The 18,323-nt window shown below is 39.8% G+C and overlaps 1 long non-coding RNA gene across 3 annotated transcripts; it reads right to left on the reverse strand.

Annotated features, from left to right (window-relative positions):
* Positions 1–5,784: 5,784 nt before the first annotated feature.
* On the reverse strand, positions 5,785–7,611 carry LOC126616702 (uncharacterized). 3 transcript variants are annotated; one of them, XR_007621235.1, is made up of 5 exons: positions 6,895–7,611; positions 6,714–6,787; positions 6,533–6,630; positions 6,352–6,449; positions 5,785–6,176 (listed from the first exon to the last, which is right to left on the reverse strand). It is a non-coding gene; the product is annotated as an uncharacterized LOC126616702 (long non-coding RNA). The 3 variants fall into 3 exon arrangements; XR_007621236.1 differs by having other exon boundaries at positions 6,533–6,768; XR_007621234.1 differs by having other exon boundaries at positions 6,533–6,787.
* Positions 7,612–18,323: the final 10,712 nt, after the last annotated feature.

Consider the following 18,323-nt stretch of genomic DNA (forward strand, 5'->3'; position numbering starts at 1 on the left):
TTTCTTCAACTTTTAAACAAAGCCGACGCCCAATCGAACACCCTAAGGCGCACCCTAACGAAGCTAGGCCAGTTTTTCGTCGACTCCCACAAAATAGAGACGAAATTGCTGCTGCCCCGCCTCCAAGGTTGCCTAGTCACGCCATGAGGCGAGTTTTTTAAAGCACTACCAAATATGCATCTAATTAAAAGTTCCAAACCAATACATCAGTGTCTATTTGTGAGTTGAGTTCAATTTTCTTAGCAACAATTAGGATTAAGTACCTAAAATCCTCTAAACTTTTAGAGTCATTCCAAATCGGTCTCAACATTTTTAAACATTCCAAACAAGTACCCAACCTATTAAAAATATCACTTAATTTTTTTTTTCCACAAACGATATTATCTACACTAAAAGAGAGGGGCGTTGGCTTAACCTACAATGAGCTAGCAATAATGTGGTTCAAATTCACCTATGACGAGAATCAAACCTAAGACCTCTACATTACAAATGTCACATGCTTAAGCCCTAGTTAATTTTAGTTAAGTGTACATGTGGCAACAATGGGTCCCACTTTTTAGCTTACTTGAAAAATTAAATAATAATACAAAGAACTTAAAAAAAAACGTGAAAATGATAAAATAAAAATAAATAAACAAATTCACGAATAAAATAAAAAACAAAAATGAAGATTGGGAAATATTACGACCACCAAAACCCCATCCCAACCTTTGTATTCAAAATTCACCAACTAGATATGTGAAATCCTGTTTCCAGATTTCACCGTTATAATCTACGTATTTGTATTATTGAGATTTTATATTATTTTTCGAGAATTTATATTAAATTATTTGGATTTAGATTTTAATTAAATTAGTTATGAAGTTTGAAATTTGGAAAGTAATTATCTAAAACTCGTTGACCTTTTGAGGTCACAATTTATATTTTTGGATAGATCTTGAAACCACGAACGCATAGGCGAAAGCCGTTTGCGAGTCCGAATTATAACGGTATAGTTACGGATGTTTGAAGTTGTGACACTATAAAGTGTAGGAATTATTTAACTTGTAAGAGGCCAATTTAGATATTTGGGTTAAGGGACCAATTAGTTAAAAAGATGGAGAGGATTTTAATTTTTCTGGGGGTGGAGTTCTGAGGACGCACTCTCTGACCTCTTCCCGACTCTCCCACCCATTTGGCGAACTCTCCAGAACTCTCTCAACCCATCCTTCTCTTCCCTTCCTCATACAACAGAGAAGGCCGACAGGGAGTCGAAGCCGCATGAGCGGGCAAACCCAAATCACCAAACTATCATCACCGTAATTCCCATCTCATCATGAATTTCTTCCCTGTCCCTATTTTTGAAAAATGAAATTGTGATAACGAATCAAGAAGCTCCAACGAGGCCCAACTTTTCCGACGAGTTTCTACCATTTTCCGGCGAAGCATGTGTGTTTTGGTTGAGGAATGGAGAACAGGATGTCCAGACGTTGCAAATAGAAGCAACATCCTTGTCTGTTCGATTGACTCTTGTGCATCGATATACAAATGGGCGAACTGGAACAATGATTGAAGTTGTGCTTGCAAACAAAGGAACAACGAGTTCATTTGCAAGATGGTGAGCCCATTCTCCTTTCATTTCCTTATCTTTGTAATATGTCTTATTCTTTCCTTATTAATGTATAGACACAAGAAAAGGTACATACTTTTATTTTATTGAATTGTTTGTAGTCTTGGTTAAAAAGGTAAGAATTAGGCATGTTATAGGCACGCTAACACATTGAAATAGAAGTTAAATATGATTCCTTGATAGTTTGGAAGTGCTCTGAAATTGTAAATTTGATTAAACGAGTATGGGTTCTAAATTACTGGAAACTTATTCATTTTGCAAAGAGAAACTATGTTTCATGTAGTCTACTTTGGCTCTTGATTTCCGTGTCCTTGTGAGTTCCTTTTGATCTAATGTTATGTGTTTTGGAAATAAACATGTCCATGATCAAAACCCATCTGATTTCACTTAATTGCGTTGAGTTTTGATAGATTAAAATCATTTCCAAAGTTGAGTCACAGGGCTGCCAGGCAGCAGCAAGTTCTGTAATTCCAGTTTTGGAACTCCATTTCATAGTTGGAATAACTTACCATTCAGAGTTCTGTTCGCTACCAATATTATATGATTTCAAAGTGCACAGAACAAGCCTCCAAAAACCATTTAAGTTTGTACCATTTGGTTCAGGTTTGAGCTTTCAAAGTGAGCCTAAACTTGGTTGATCGGAGCAGTTTTTATGCAACTTTTGTGGAGAAAAGGAGTGTTTATTTCTACATTATCCAATTCTTCTCCGAGTTTTTCCTTTAAAGTGCTTTTGCATTGTATTAGTATCGTTATTTGAAGTATATATTGTGTTTGTACCATACTTGACCAATCCCGAAACTACCGAGCACCGGCCAACGCTATACTGTCAAGGACCCAGAAGAGTTCCCCTCCGACCAGGAGGCCAATCACTACTCGACACGTGTCAAGATTAGAAGCCAATCAGAGCGCAGCACGTGTCGACATCAAGAACCAATCATAACATGACACATGTCAATGTGACAAAGCTACAAGTTTTTCTATAAATAGGGGTCATTCCCCCACAATATTGGCTAATGCCATTTGTGTTAAATCATTCACAAGAACTCACTAAATTGAGAGCTTGATCCTTTGTACTTGTGTAAGCCCTTCACTACTAATAAGAACTCCTCTACTCCGTGGACGTAGCCAATCTGGGTGAACCACGTACATCCTGTGTTTGCTTCTCTGTCTCTATTCATTTACGTACTTATCCTCACTAGTGACCGAAGCAACCAAGCGAAGGTCACAAAACCTGACACTTTCTGTTGTACCAAAGTCTTCGCTGATTTTGTGCATCAACATTTGGCGCCGTCTGTGGGAAACGACACTTATTCCTACTCTCTTCAGCTGTGTCAAGCTGGTTTCTATCATTCGTACACTTTCTTTTGATCAGGCATCCCTCTCCAGCATGGGAAGCGAAGGAAGCCACAGCACACAGAATGACACCCCCCTTGCACATAGTGCGAAACAACGAAAGAAGGAAGGAAAACGAGTTCTTCTTCAAGCTAAAGTCGATGAGTTGGAAGCTCAGAACAACAAGATAGCAATGAGGAATGAGGTCCTCCAGGAGCAATATGAGAAGCTCTTCGAGACACTCCACGAAGCTAGGCAAGCTCAGACACGCGAGCTTGTTGCCCCCGTGGAAGTCAACCATCAACTGGGTGCCCTCCAACATGGAGGGTCACATGCATTCGACATAGATATCCCTGATAGGGAACAAATTACCCATCGATTTGATAATCAACATGAGGCTTCTCTTAACCCAGTTGCTTCGACCCGAACCATGAGAAGCGGAGGGAGACACCTCTTTGCTGAAGGGGCAGAAGGATCGAAAGCCGTCTTTCGCGATTGTCGGGATTTCCTGAAGCAACGTCGAGAGAATTCCATCCATATAAGCTCAAAGATCAATGACCCAAGGATTTCTGAGAGACTCGGTCTCCTGCCACGGCCCGAGCCGGCCACCAACTTGGGGAAGGTGCAACAAGTCCTAGAGAGACATGAGGGTACAGGGGACTCAGAGGTGTTCCGACAGACATACCCTGGAAGCCAGTACAGCGAGTCCAGGGAAAAATCACATGCCCTTGATCAAACCTTCCTAATTCCAAGAGGAGATGGAGATTTACGAAAGAAAGCTCCAGTGGCACATAACTTCGCTCAGGACCCCCTTGTCCTACAACTTCTTGAGGAAGTAAACAAGTTGAAGGCTGAACGTCAGGCTGAAATACCTGACTGGAACCAACCCAGGCCTGGCCCTCTTACAAGGAGGATCCTCAACACCCCCCTTCAAGCAAAGACAAAGCAGAAGCTTGGCTTGCAACTTTATACTGGAAAAGAGGACCCGATTGAGCACCTTAACCTCTTTGAGTCCACCATGGCATACCGGATGCACACCGACGAAGAGCGATGTCTTCTCTTCCCCTCCACCCTCTCTGGCGGAGCTCTAAATTGGTATTGTCGTCTTACACCTGAGACGGTAGACTCATTTGAGGAATTGAGGAAACTATTTGTTTCCCAACACATTTTCCAAACCGATCGCTTGCACTCTGCAGATGACCTGTACACTATCCGCCAGAGGCCAGACGAGTCATTACGTATGTATGCTGGCCGCTTCAGCCATGAATACTCCCGGTATGCCGAGGCAGACGACAAGACTGCCCTCAAAGCCTTCACGGCAGGCCTACGTGATTGTTTCTTTAAATACATGATCAATGCCAATACTTGGAAGACTTACTCTGAGGTGATGGCGCATGCTTATAACCATGCCTCCGCCGAGGCAAAGACATATCAGGAGAAACCCCCTCACCCAACGCCATGGAGGAAGAACTAGCAATAGCTAAAGTTTGACGGTTGGGAAGATCATCCAATGTTTCTCTAGTACAGGACTCTAACAAAGACCCTGAAGACTCCGACATTGCAGACTCAGACTTAGAGCTAAAGCTAGAAGAGCCCTCATCACTAGAACTTCCAGGCTCTGACATCTACAATAAGAAGAAACAAATTCTATCACTACATGCATGATCAAAACATAAGGAAGTTCCTATATTACCCACATGAAGATGGTGCAAAGCGATGCCGGAACCCTTCTCAATCAGAAAGCAATCCGTCTTCCACAGTCACTACAAAACAAGCAAATGAAGACCGTGTCAAGCGCCAAAAAAAAAAAAAAAAAAAAAAAAAAAAAAAAACAGCTTCTCATCCAAAAAGCTTCACCCGAAAAGCTTCACCTCCAAAACTTCACCTCCAAAACTTCACCCAAAAAGCTTCATCCAAAAAGTTTCACCCAAAAAGCTTCACCTAAAAAAGCTTCACCCAAAAAAAAACTTCACCTCCAAAAAGCTTCACCCAAACAGCTTCACCTAAAAAAGCTTCACCCACAAAGCTTCACCTCCAAAACTTCACCCAAAAAGCTTCATCCAAAAAGTTTCACCCAAAAAGCTTCACCTAAAAAAGCTTCACCCAAAAAAAAAAAAAATAAAAATAAAAAAAAAAAAAAAACTTCACCTCCAAAAAGCTTCACCCAAACAGCTTCACCTAAAAAAGCTTCACCCACAAAGCTTCACCTAAAAAGCTTCACCCACAAAGCTTCACCCAAAAAACTTCACCCGAAAAGCTTCACTTAAAAAAGCTTCACCTACACAGCTTCACCTAAAAAAGCTTCACCTAGAAAGCTCCCTCTACATACTTTCACCTACAAAGCTTCACCATCAAAGCTTCACCTCGAAAGCTTCATCTACAAAGCTTCATCTACAAAGCTTCACCATCAAAGCTTCACCCAAAAAGCTTCACCTAAAAAAGCTTCACCCAAAAAAAACTTCACCTCCAAAAAGCTTCACCCAAACAGCTTCACCTAAAAAAGCTTCACCCACAAAGCTTTACCTAAAAAGCTTCACCCACAAAGCTTCACCCAAAAAACTTCACCCGAAAAGCTTCACTTAAAAAAGCTTCACCTACAAAGCTTCACCTAAAAAAGCTTCACCTAGAAAGCTTCACCTACATAGCTTCACCCAGAAAGCTTCACCATCAAAGCTTCACCTAGAAAGCTTCAACACCAAAGCTTCACCTACAAAGCTTCAACACAAAACCTTGCTCCAAATAAACAAATTTTGTTCACAAAACCCAAGATGCCCTTGAACTTGTACAAAAACACAGGTCAACACAAACATTTGTTTTGTTCTACACCCACAACATCCCTGTCATAACCAAACAAGCAATTATGTATATCTTTCCAAACATATTATAATAGATCCAACAACAAGCCAAAGTCCCAAGTTTCATAATGGACAAAAGTACAAGCAATTCATCAATAATGAAGGTGCTACAAAACTTGGAATCTGCCCCAAAATAGAAATCCAACCCAAGAGACTTTTTCTCTCTCTCCCTCTTCCGCCTCCTTTCATCTATCAAATTTCTGCAACCTCTGCTCTTCTCCAATGGAGCTGAATTTTGGACACCCTATAGTTTTTGAGCATATGAACAACTTTCAAGAAGGAACCATTTCTGTTTGAGCGACGGAAATTAACGTGTTGAAGCTCCAAACATGACAGTCGGATTCTTGCAGATTTCGAAGCTGCTATGATGTTTCGAAGATCTGGAAATATTTAACCATTAGTTCATTCTGAATTTTTGATATGTTATGAAAGAGACGATGAGGCACAACTTCAATGAAGAAAGCATGCTGATCTGAACAATAAAAAATGGAGTTTCGAAGCTCACAACAAATCTGACGGGTTGACAGAAAAATAATAACCAGTCATTCATCATACCTGAATTTCTTGAGTTATATAGCTCCGAGGGATCTCAAATTTGGATATGTTGTAGTTCACAAGCTGAGGAACAACTTCAATGAAGAAAGCATGCTGATCTGAGCAAGAGAAAATAGAGTTTCAAAGCTCACAACAAATCTGACGGGTTGACAGACAAATGATAAACAGTCACTCATCATACCTGGATTTCTGGAGTTATACTGCTCCGAGGGACCTCAAATTTGGATATGTTGTAGTTCACAAGTTAAGGAACAACTTCGATGAAGAAAGTATGTTGATCTGAACAAGAGAAAATGGAGTTTCGAAGCTCACAACAAGTCTGACAGGTTGACAGAAAAATGATGAACAGTCACTCATCATACCTGAATTTCTGGATTTGTACTGCTCCGATGGATCTCAAATTTGGATATGTTGTAGCTGACAAGGTGAGGAACAACTTCGATGAAGAAAGTATGTTGAGATGAACAAGAAACAATGGAGTTTAGAAGCTCACAACAAGTCTGACGGGTTAACAGAAAATTGATGAACAGTTACTCATCATACCTGAATTTCTGGAGTTGTACTACTCCGATGGATCTCAAATTTGGAGATGTTGTAGTTCACAAGATAAGGAACAACTTTCATGAAGACGACTTTGCGATCTGAGTTATAGAGAAGGGTGTTATCTTGCATCCACTCAGGCTGATTAGTGGAAACGAAAAGCAATTCCACCAAAGAAAAGATGAAAAAGAGAGAAAAGCTACTAATTGCACTTGATCTTGTCTAGTCAATAGCATGCAGCATCAAACACACAAAAGTTGGAAATATTTTTAGATAAGGCATATGCGAATGTGTGACATCGAAACAAGGATTCGTTACTTTGACAAATTAGTAACAAGCGAGACACCTCATTCGGCAACTCTCTTCGCCTGAAGACTTGGGGGACTCCCACCATATGCTACTGCACCTTAATACTCGGCAGTCTCACAACCACTCAGTGACTTGGATTTTTCAAGTCTCCAACCGAGAAGTTTTCCTCACTCGGGAAATTAAGGGAACACTACCTCAAACTACATGCTTCACTCACAAAGCTTCAACAATACAGGTTTCAACAAAAGCAAAAATTCAAAGAACTTTATGAAGAAGGCTTTGGTGTATTTAACACAATATATTGAAATGAAGCAAAGCTTATTTATTAATATTTTCGATAAGCCACAAATATGTACATATACATGAGTCAAAATAAACAAACAAAAGGGAGCCTTCACAACGGTTGCTTAGGGGAAGTCTCAGCAGTCGGTAGAGCCCCAGAAAGAGAAAGTACCGGAGGGTGGTTATCCGGAGCCTCAGTACTTGACAAAACCCCAGAATGAGGAGGCATTGGAGGTTCATCATTTGAAGCTTCATTACCAGGTACAGCCCCAGAGGACGAAGGCAATAAATGCCTTTGGAACAAACCCACAAACCGCTGATGATCAAGTAAAACCTTACCATCAGATTCCTTCATCTGGTCAAGCTTCCTCTTCATGTTTGTAGCATAGTCATGGGCGAGCCGGTGCAACTGCTTATTCTCATGCTTGAGCCCTCTAATCTCCTGTTTGAGACTCATCACTTCAGCAGCCAATGATTCAACTTGGCGGGTTCTAGCAAATAGGCGTTGGGCCATATTAGACACAGAACCTGCACACTGAACACTAAGAGCCAGAGAGTCCTTAACAGCCAACTCATCAGACCGTTTGGAAAGTAGTCTGTTATCTTTGGGAGTGAGAAGGTTCCTGGCCACCACTGCAGCGGTCATATCATTCTTCATCACAGAATCCCCAACGGTAAGAGGACCAGTAGGGGATATGAAGGATGGGCGCCATATGTTGTCTGGAGAAGGCGTGGCTGTCTCTTCTCCAAGGTTCAGGTCAAAACGACGGTCGGAGGGTCCAGACATTTTCAAATGTGTTGAAGAAGGAAGAGGTCAGACAAATCAAGATCTTAGAAGTGCAAGAAATGAGCTTCTACTGGTAGAGATTCAGGTGTGCTGTGGAACTTAATGCCAGCCTCTATAAAAATCTGCACTCGACGGAGCTTCAGAAATCGAAGAGGCGTTTGCTTTCTCAAAAGCTGGGCTGCTCAGAGACCACGAGGGCCGATCTCAGAAATCGAAGAGGCGTTTGCTTTCTCAAAAGCTGGGCTGCTCAGAGACCACGAGGGCCGATCTCAGAAATCGAAGAGGCGTTTGCTTTCTCAAAAGCTGGGCTGCTCAGAGACCACGAGGGCCGATCTCAGAAATCGAAGAAGCACCTGCTTTTTCAGCCTCGTCAGCACCTGTCACATGCACAATCAGCTTTGCGAAAATTACGGGCAATCTGTCGAAGATTTCTGGTGAAGTAAAAAGCACGTGAATCTTACTGTTCAATCACCGCTCTCCATATGCACCATCAACTCCTCGGGTACCACATATAACTTTGTCAAAGATCTCTGACAAAGTTTAGGCACGAGAATTTCGAAGTTCCAGCTACCCTACTATTACCCATAAGGGTAAAGGAACAGCACCACTGCTTGACAACTGGAAAGTCCCTATGTGTGTCGACCTCCGTGTTTTACGGCAAGACAGGTTGGCAAGAACGTCCAACCTTTACTCACATTCGAGAAAAGACTCCCAACATAATTACTTTCTCAAAAACCGGAGTAGCACCGCTTTCCGAATCTCGAGAGTCAGATCCTCGACGGGATTGCTTGTTCGAAAACCGAAGAGGCACAACTCTCAGAACTTCGAGAGCCAGATTTCCTTAGATAAAGCTTGTCTGTAATCTTCACACGTAACATCAGCTTTCCAGATACCACATACCACTTTTTCAAAGTGCTCTGACAAAATTAAAACACGTGAAGCTGGCAGCTCCCACTACATTGCTGTGACCAAGAAGGGTAAAGGAATATCATTACTACTTGTTATTGGGAAATCCCTATATACATTGACCTCCCTCCTCAACGGACAGGCAAACCTGCAAAAATGCTTAACCCTTTCTCGCATTCGAAAAGGCACCCTCAACATAACCTCTCGAAATACTCAGCTTTATTTCCCCCCGATAATACCTCAGCAAATAAGCCACACCAAGAACAAGAGTATCTCATATCATCAGGGTCGAAAGCAAGAGTATCCCATATCATGCTTTCTCCCTATCTTTGTCTTTGTCCTTGTCCACACCTGCAGGACAAGGAGAAAGAGAGCAGTCAGTCGGAACCTGAAATCAAACCTCCAATTTGGAACTGACTGCCTGGAGCCTTTGCCTGGTTGCTTACTTAGCATTGCTCTCGAGTACTCATCCTCAACTGCTGTCAAGGTCACGAATTCCACCGGCAAATACCTCATGACAGTTGATCAGATATTGGCTCTTTACACTGAAGCTGCCAAGCGTGGATGAGTCACTATGAAGGAATGTTCTGAAGGACCATTTAAATGCAAAGGTTGCACACCACTTCTGCCATGCAAAAGATTGAAGCAGAAGGTTCAACGGTGAGCTGAAACAGATCACTACAGCACGACACCTTTCCATACCACATTCATTATTCCGTCAACAGCAAAAGTATCTCATATCATCAAGGTCGAACGTACTCTAGATTTGATGGACTTGTTTTGACCCTCAAATTTTTGAGTCGGCCTTATACTCTGAAGGGCACCAGAAAACCCTCCAGCACAGTTCAAGAATAAGCCTGTGGAAAGTTACTTCTTCAAAAGCAAAAGTATCTCATATCATCTCTTATCCATTTGCTTCTCCTTATCCTGGCAGTTGAATGAGAGACAAGGAGAAGGAGAACAATCAACCGGAAGCCGAAGTCAAACCTCTGATCCTGGGTTGCTTACTTGGAAGTTTGACTGCTTACCTTGTCTGTCACCTCTTTCGGCAGATCTCCTAGCTCGGCGACTTGGGGGACTCCTACTATAGGGTTTGTATCACACTTGACTAAGCCCGAAACTACAACTAAGCTTCAAGTGAAATTGATACATTACCTTGTGCGTCAACATCAGCTAAATACACCATTCCCGGATGGAGGAAAGGTACTTCCAGAGAAGGGCAGATGAAGATCAGACCACACTTCGGTACTTAGAAGTTTCGTGATTACTCAAGGGATTGGATCTTGCAAGTCCCCAACCGAGGAGTTTCCCTCACTCGGGAACTTAGGGGAGCACTGTTTGTACCATACTTGACCAATCCCGAAACTACCGAGCACCGGCCAACGCTATACTGTCAAGGACCCAGAAGAGTTCCCCTCCGACCAGGAGGCCAATCACTACTCGACACGTGTCAAGATTAGAAGCCAATCAGAGCGCAGCACGTGTCGACATCAAGAACCAATCATAACATGACACATGTCAATGTGACAAAGCTACAAGTTTTTCTATAAATAGGGGTCATTCCCCCACAATATTGGCTAATGCCATTTGTGTTAAATCATTCACAAGAACTCACTAAATTGAGAGCTTGATCCTTTGTACTTGTGTAAGCCCTTCACTACTAATAAGAACTCCTCTACTCCGTGGACGTAGCCAATCTGGGTGAACCACGTACATCCTGTGTTTGCTTCTCTGTCTCTATTCATTTACGTACTTATCCTCACTAGTGACCGAAGCAACCAAGCGAAGGTCACAAAACCTGACACTTTCTGTTGTACCAAAGTCTTCGCTGATTTTGTGCATCAACATATTGTACTAAAATAATGTCTATGTTACATGGTAAACAGATGGATATATGATATTACTTTGGTTGCTAGTTGGTTTATTTCAATTGGAAGAAAGGATCAAGGAATAACTACTTCACTTGTGGTCAACCTGTAGCTTGCATATAGGGGTAAACATTTCAAATTTCTTTATTCTTCTAATGATTGAATATAGGTTGTTATATACAGAATTAATATGGGTTATGGTTCAGAAAAGTAGAAAGCCTGAATTAGAGCGAAACCCGATGGCTCCTCCTATTTTGGTTCATTGCTTTATATATATACAACATGATAGGTGATTAGTATAATAGGTATTTGCAGTAAGGAGAATATACCTCTTGGTTTTTATGTTTGGAGGTCGATATACAAAAGGATGTATAAGACATCTGGTTATCATTTAATTAATTTCAAAGGATAGCATACTTTTATCTGACTTTTACATTTCCATGCTACTAAAATTGTACTCGTTCAAATGTATGGGTGACTAGATATTGGTAGTCAAGAGGAATCGGCAAAATGTATATTTGGATGCGTATTGAACTTGTTGTGAAGTGCTTGTTGAATTGTTTGATGAAATGTGATTTGACGTGCATATTTGAAATGTGGTTTGATTCACTTGATTGGTATGTGGTGATGAAATGTGAGGCTAGGAGTGGACCGTTAACCATTGTGATGGGGATTTGTTGCTTCAATATTGTTTCATTTTCCGCTTCGTTGATTAGTTCTAAATTTAGTAATTGTGCCTAATTTCCCTTTGTTGAGCTTTTGTAAATTAAGTAGCATGTGCTTGTCTCATTTCTTTGAGCCATCGTACATTATGGTGTTGGCCTTCCGCGATTCCGTTGAGTGATGGTCTGGAATCCTTTCTACTCCACGATTTCGTTGAGTGATGGTCCAGAATCGTATCCTGGGTTGGATATCGTTGAGTGGTCCAAAATGTCACGCCCCGATTACAACATACGTCCAGAATCGACACGTGACGTCACCAATACCCGTACATCTAACATACCCCGCCTCCGGGATATGTACAAAGCATAAATCAAGATTCAAAATTCATAGCATTTTTCGTACAATTTATGGCTGCATCTAACCTCTTCGTTAGACTGCCTACGTACCCTCAATAGGGATCAAGCCATTCGTAGTTCAACGTTCGTCAAACTTTAATCTTTTCGTAAAATACTTAGGGTACCACACTACACATCAACCATAAGCCATACACAATTATCATCTTGTCATGCACGCAGGTATGCTATGCCCACACATATATTTTCCACTTCATCCTTCATATAAATCACTACATTTCACATGATTCTCCATTTCATAATATGCGACATCTCAAAGAACAATCAACGGATCATCATGCTATTTTCTAGCCAAAATAGTCAACGAGTCTAATTATAATGACAAAAATCACAACCAACATTATTCCACAATCACATCAATCAACAACACATCATATACCAAAATGTAGGGCTAGAGCGACACAGTTTGGCTGAAGCCTACATCTCTGAAGTTGATATCAATCCAAGAAACTAACAAGTCAATGATACGATTCCAGACCATCACTCAACGGAATCCAAACAGAACTTAGTTCCGAACCATTCAACAGAACCGAACGGAAGTCCAAGAAGTATAACTATGGCTCGAAGGAACAAGACAGGATTCAAGTTACTCAATTCACGAAGACTCAACAAAACGAACTAATATCGAGCAACAAATCCCCATCACAATGGGTTATCGGTCCATTACTAGATCTCACATCTCCCAAGCAATTCAATAGTCATTTCAATCACATGACACAACCATTTCCAATACACAAGTCAAATCACATTTCACTACATCGTACCAATCATTATGCTTCCAACATTATATCTCTATCCATAGCTTGTAACATATCAGGGAATCACGAAGCACAATATTAATATTTCATTACGTTAATCAATCAGTGAGATAGCACATCATTTCACGAGTTTAATTAAAGAACTCTACATAATTCCCTACTTGAGTTATGAATAATAACAAGATAATTCTAATTTGTATGCACAAGATCCATTGTGCATAATTCTCATTCACTCGAATCTAGGATTCTAAGATAACCTTATGGGAATGAGCAAAAGCAAGGATTCCGAACCACTCAACGGAATCTAACAACACTGGGTTCTGGACCACTCAACGGAACCAAATTACAAGTATGAGATAATCTATAAAAAGAAAGACCATTGATCATAGTTTATAACCTCAAATATAAGTTCGTAAATATGAAAACATAATCAAGTCTCTAACAACTCCGAAGAAGTCACCCAGACATCCAACGACTTATCCCATTCAAACCATCAAGATTCTCAAAAACCATCATTCATATGTACATTAAAACTAGGGCTAGAGGGACGCAATTCAACTGAAGCCCACATAAGTAACCAAACAGGAAGTGCCCTTCCCCCCAAAGCAGATTAACCAAGCAGAGCCACCCTTAAGAAAGTAACCAAGTAGGCAGTGACCCCCCAATGCGGATTAACCAAGCAGAGTCACCCCTACAACTATTAGGAAGCGATCACCCAATACGGATTAACCAAGCATGATCACTCATAAGCGTACATGGCCATAAGGATTTCCCAACGCAGGTTAACCAAGCGCAATCCATATATAGTATGGTCCCCCAATGCAGATTAACCAAGCAGGACCACTAATGACCCCCTAATGCGGATTAACCAAGCATGGTCAAAATAATCAGGTAGGTAGTGATCACCCAATGCGGATATACCAAGTATGATCACTCCTAGAATGTGTATGGTCCCCCAATGCGGATATATCAAGTAAGACCATCAATGTACAACTACTACATGGTGTAGTAAACTCAACACCTCAACTTATCCACATCTCAACCCCTATGAGTTTACAACGTAGTCACCTACACCATCACTTCTTGAGGTCACCACTAATATGTCACCCAAGCATATAAGTGCTACAACATACCTCTAATAGGATTCTAGGATCACATTGTCATAAAAATAATCATACTCATCATTCACATTACTAAAAGGATAATTAAACTCACATATATCACAACCATCATCAGTACACAAGCCAAATCATGCTAATAAGCATATGTCTACGGCTAAATATATAAAATCACATTTCAATAGAAATCACATTTATAACACCAAGCCATATTCACAAATGATATAAATATACGAATTTAAAGTATCGTCAACTGTTAGAATATCTAAGTGGTGGACCCATCTAAATATACTCAACCAACAGCATTTCATAAATCGAATGCCACACATCAGAAAATTCGACTTTTTCCAAAAATTCTCATATTTTACAAGAATAAAGATCTCAACAAGGGAAACATTATTCACAACTAGGCCAACAACAAATTCTAACCGGAAACCATCCAAATTCATTGGTGAAAACTGGGTTTCTAGGGTTTTAAACACCCAACTCTAAAACGAATACGAAAGCACAAACCAAGCATATCAACTTAGAGATTATGAAGAGTAGATGAAGTTTCATACCTCACTCGAAGGAAATGGTTGCCGGAATCACCGGAAAAATGACACAATCGCCGGAAAACCCACGGGACTTTGCTGCCTCTAACTGGAAAAGTGGATCAGAAAATGGGAAATATAACACCACAGGGTCGTAGGGCTCTTCAAGAGCTTTCTATGGACACCAAGATCACCCAAAACGGAACTCGGATGAAGAAGATATGAGCGGGTCAAGTTTATGGGTCAAAATGGTCGAAAATGCCCAAAAACGGGTCAAAATCAGACCCACCTTCCTTCTTTTTTTTTTTTTTCTGTCCGTTCCCTTATATTTTCCATTTGTCCCTGGTCCCTCTCCCACTATGTGCGAGTTTTAAAATAAATTAAAATATATAGTTTAGTAACACAACTTCAAATATCCGTAATTATACCGTTAAAACTCGAACTCACAAGCGGCTTTCGCCTATACGTTCGTGATCTCGAAATCTGTTCAACGATATAAATTGTGACCTCGAAAGGTCTACGGATTTTAAATAATTAATCTCCAAACTTCAAACTTCATAACTAATTTAATTAAAATCTTAATTCAAACAAATTAAAATAAATTCTCAAAAAATAATATAAAATCTCAATAATTCAAATACGTAGATTATAACAGTGAAATCCAGGAACGAGATTTCACACAAAATCCCATTCTTCGAAGAAGTAGGTTTGGCTTAACTGTGTCACTCTAGCCTTCGTTTTAGTATATTGTGAATAATGGTTTTGAGAATATTGTGGGATTCCTTCGAGATTTTCTACGATTCAATTATGATTTCATAGTTTATGAATTTAGAAGATATGGGAATGATTGTTATTTTTTTTTACCATATTAGTTAATTAATGTGGCTAGAGAATGGTTTTGTGTGTTGTCGGTTCTTAAATATGATGTATGTTGTGAATTGAGATGCTGTTGAGTCATAATGATTTATATGAAGGATGGAAGGGAAATCTTGATTTTTTTTCATGTGGGTTTGTTATGTTACCTTGAGTCTAGAAATTTTATGCTTGTCAAGTTCTATTGATTGATGTGATAATTGGATGGTGTTGGAACGCTTATGGGTGGATGAATGACTAGATGACTAAAAATTATTATTGTTCTTTGTTAAATGTTCCTTGAGGTGCTACATGATTGAGTCGTTGTATTATGTTGAGACATAGTGGTCTATGTGTTGAATGTTCGATTGAAGTGAAATGACGAACTACGAATGGCTTGATTCCTAATGAGGGTACGTAGGCAGTCTAACGAGAAGGTTAGATGCAGCCATGAAGTATACAGAAAATTACTATGCGATTCAATTCTCGAGTTGTAATTTGTCATATTCCGGAGGCAAGGTATGTTAGAGATACGGGTATTTGGTGACGTCACGTGTCGATTCTGGACGTATGTCGGGATCGGGGCGTGACAAGATATCTCATGGTCAACATTAATATTAATTGCCTCAAAATTTGAATTTAAAATAAATTATGTAATATGAAACCCAATGATCAAGCGGGTGTTGAATTGAAACAAAAATGGACCTAAATTGAAATTACATCAATAGGTCACTCTCCTAACAAAAAATAGGGTTAAGATGTCACGCCCCGATCCCTATATACGTTTAGCATCGCCACGTGACGTCACCACATACCTGTTCATATTTCATGCCCCGCCTCCAAGACATAACTAAAACACAAATCAAAGGTTCTACAACATATCAACTTTTCTTTTATCTTATGGCTGCATCTAACATTTGCGTTACACTACCTACGTACCCGACGATGGAATCAAGCCATTCATAGTTCACACTTTCATTAAAGTATGAGATTTCTCGTAGTACTTCCTAGCAGAAAATCATTTAGCTCCATAATTATTCAAAGGAATTCAACGAGCATGATTCACTCGATTCCAGACTATGCAACGAACCCGTATGTCAACTAAGGTTTTTCATTCACAGATATCATAACATTTTGTAGCACAATTCCATAAATGATAACATACAACATTTCAATGAACCAACGATGCATAATATTAACCATTAACCATATTTATCAACCAATCCGAGAAATATAAATCAATCATAAACCATAATTGATAAACATATGAATAATCTAGCCAGAAATCCCGAATGAGTCACCTAGACATTCATTAGCCTTTCTAATTCAAAACATAAAGGTTCTCAAATATTTCATCCATAAACATGTACAAAATTAAGGCTAGAGTGACACAAAGAATCATAAAGATTTCTAGGAATCTAGCTCCAAACCAATTCAATGGAATCTCCAATAGAAAACGATTCCGGACCACTCAATGGAACCGAGGCATAGCGGGATATCCGGACCACTCAACGGAATCCTGATTAAAATTCATTTCCGGACCACTCAACGGAATCGAGCGGAGCTGTGTACCCGGAGCACTTAACAAATCTCACTCTAGAATGCATATGGTTCCCAAATGAGGATTAACCAGGCAAAACCATTGGCATATCCATCCAATAGGCAGTGACCCCTAATACAGATTTACCAAGTAGAGTCACCCCTATAATGTGTATGGTCTCTAATGCGAATTAACCGAGCAAGACCACCTATGGAATAGAGTAATCAAATAGGTAGTGACCCCTTAATTCAGGTTAACCAAGCAGAGTCAACTATAATGTGTTTGGTCCCTGATGCGAATTAACCAAGCATGACCATAAGCATATATCCAATATTGTGGTCCCTTAATGCAGATTAACCAAGCAGGACCACCTATAGAACAAGTAATTGAATAAGCAGTGAACCCCTAATATGGATTAACCAAGCAGCCACCCCTATAATGCTTATGGTCCCCTAATGCAGATTAACCAAGCAGAACTACTTATGGAATAGAGTAATCATAGACAGTGACCCCCTAATGCGATTAACCAAGAAAAGTCACCCATATAATGCATATGGTCCCCTAATAATGCGGATTAACCAAGCATGACCATAGACATGTATCCAACAGTGTGGTCCCCTAATGCAAATTAATCAAGCAAGATCACATATGTACCACAGTTACATGGTGCAGTCTCATCATCACACATCATACATAATTGAACGCGCACACGCTATCGATTCCACGTATCAACCAATCATCTAGTCATATGAAGCACAACACAAGGAATTCCCTTAATTACTATTTCTACTAAAAATCTAATAAAGTACCTTACTCATCTTCTGACTTTCATCTCTATCTCATGCTAGGTAGTAATGCTAAGTTTAGATAGGCATTTAGTTGGCAATCATATATCCAAATAATTATCAAAAAATATTTAGATCCCATAATAATACGAATAATAAAGAATAATACTAATAATGGGGTTTCCCTAGAACCTCCTACCTCGTGTTCGACTACCTTTATCAACACAAGTCCTCCAAACTTTCTAGCACAACACCCGAATCTAAACCAATTTACAAAAGCATGAACAAATGAAAACAAACACAAGTAACGCATATTAACAAGCATGGAAGTGAATAATTACAAATTATTAACTTGTGTAGCATAGACATTATTTTAGTACAACTTATACTTCAAATAACAACACTAATATAAAGGAAAAGTAATTTAAAGAAAAACAGGAGAATGATTGGGTACTATAGAAACAATACTCCTCCACAAAAGCTGCATAAAAACTGCTTTGATCAACCAAATTTAAACTCACTTTTAAACGCTCAATCCTGAACTAAATGGTACAAACTTAAATGTTTTTTGAGACTTGTTTTGTGTAATTCATAAACACATAATATTGGTAGAAAACG

The sequence above is a fragment of the Malus sylvestris genome, chromosome 3 (assembly GCF_916048215.2).
Source record: "Malus sylvestris chromosome 3, drMalSylv7.2, whole genome shotgun sequence".
Taxonomy (NCBI): Eukaryota; Viridiplantae; Streptophyta; class Magnoliopsida; order Rosales; family Rosaceae; genus Malus; species Malus sylvestris.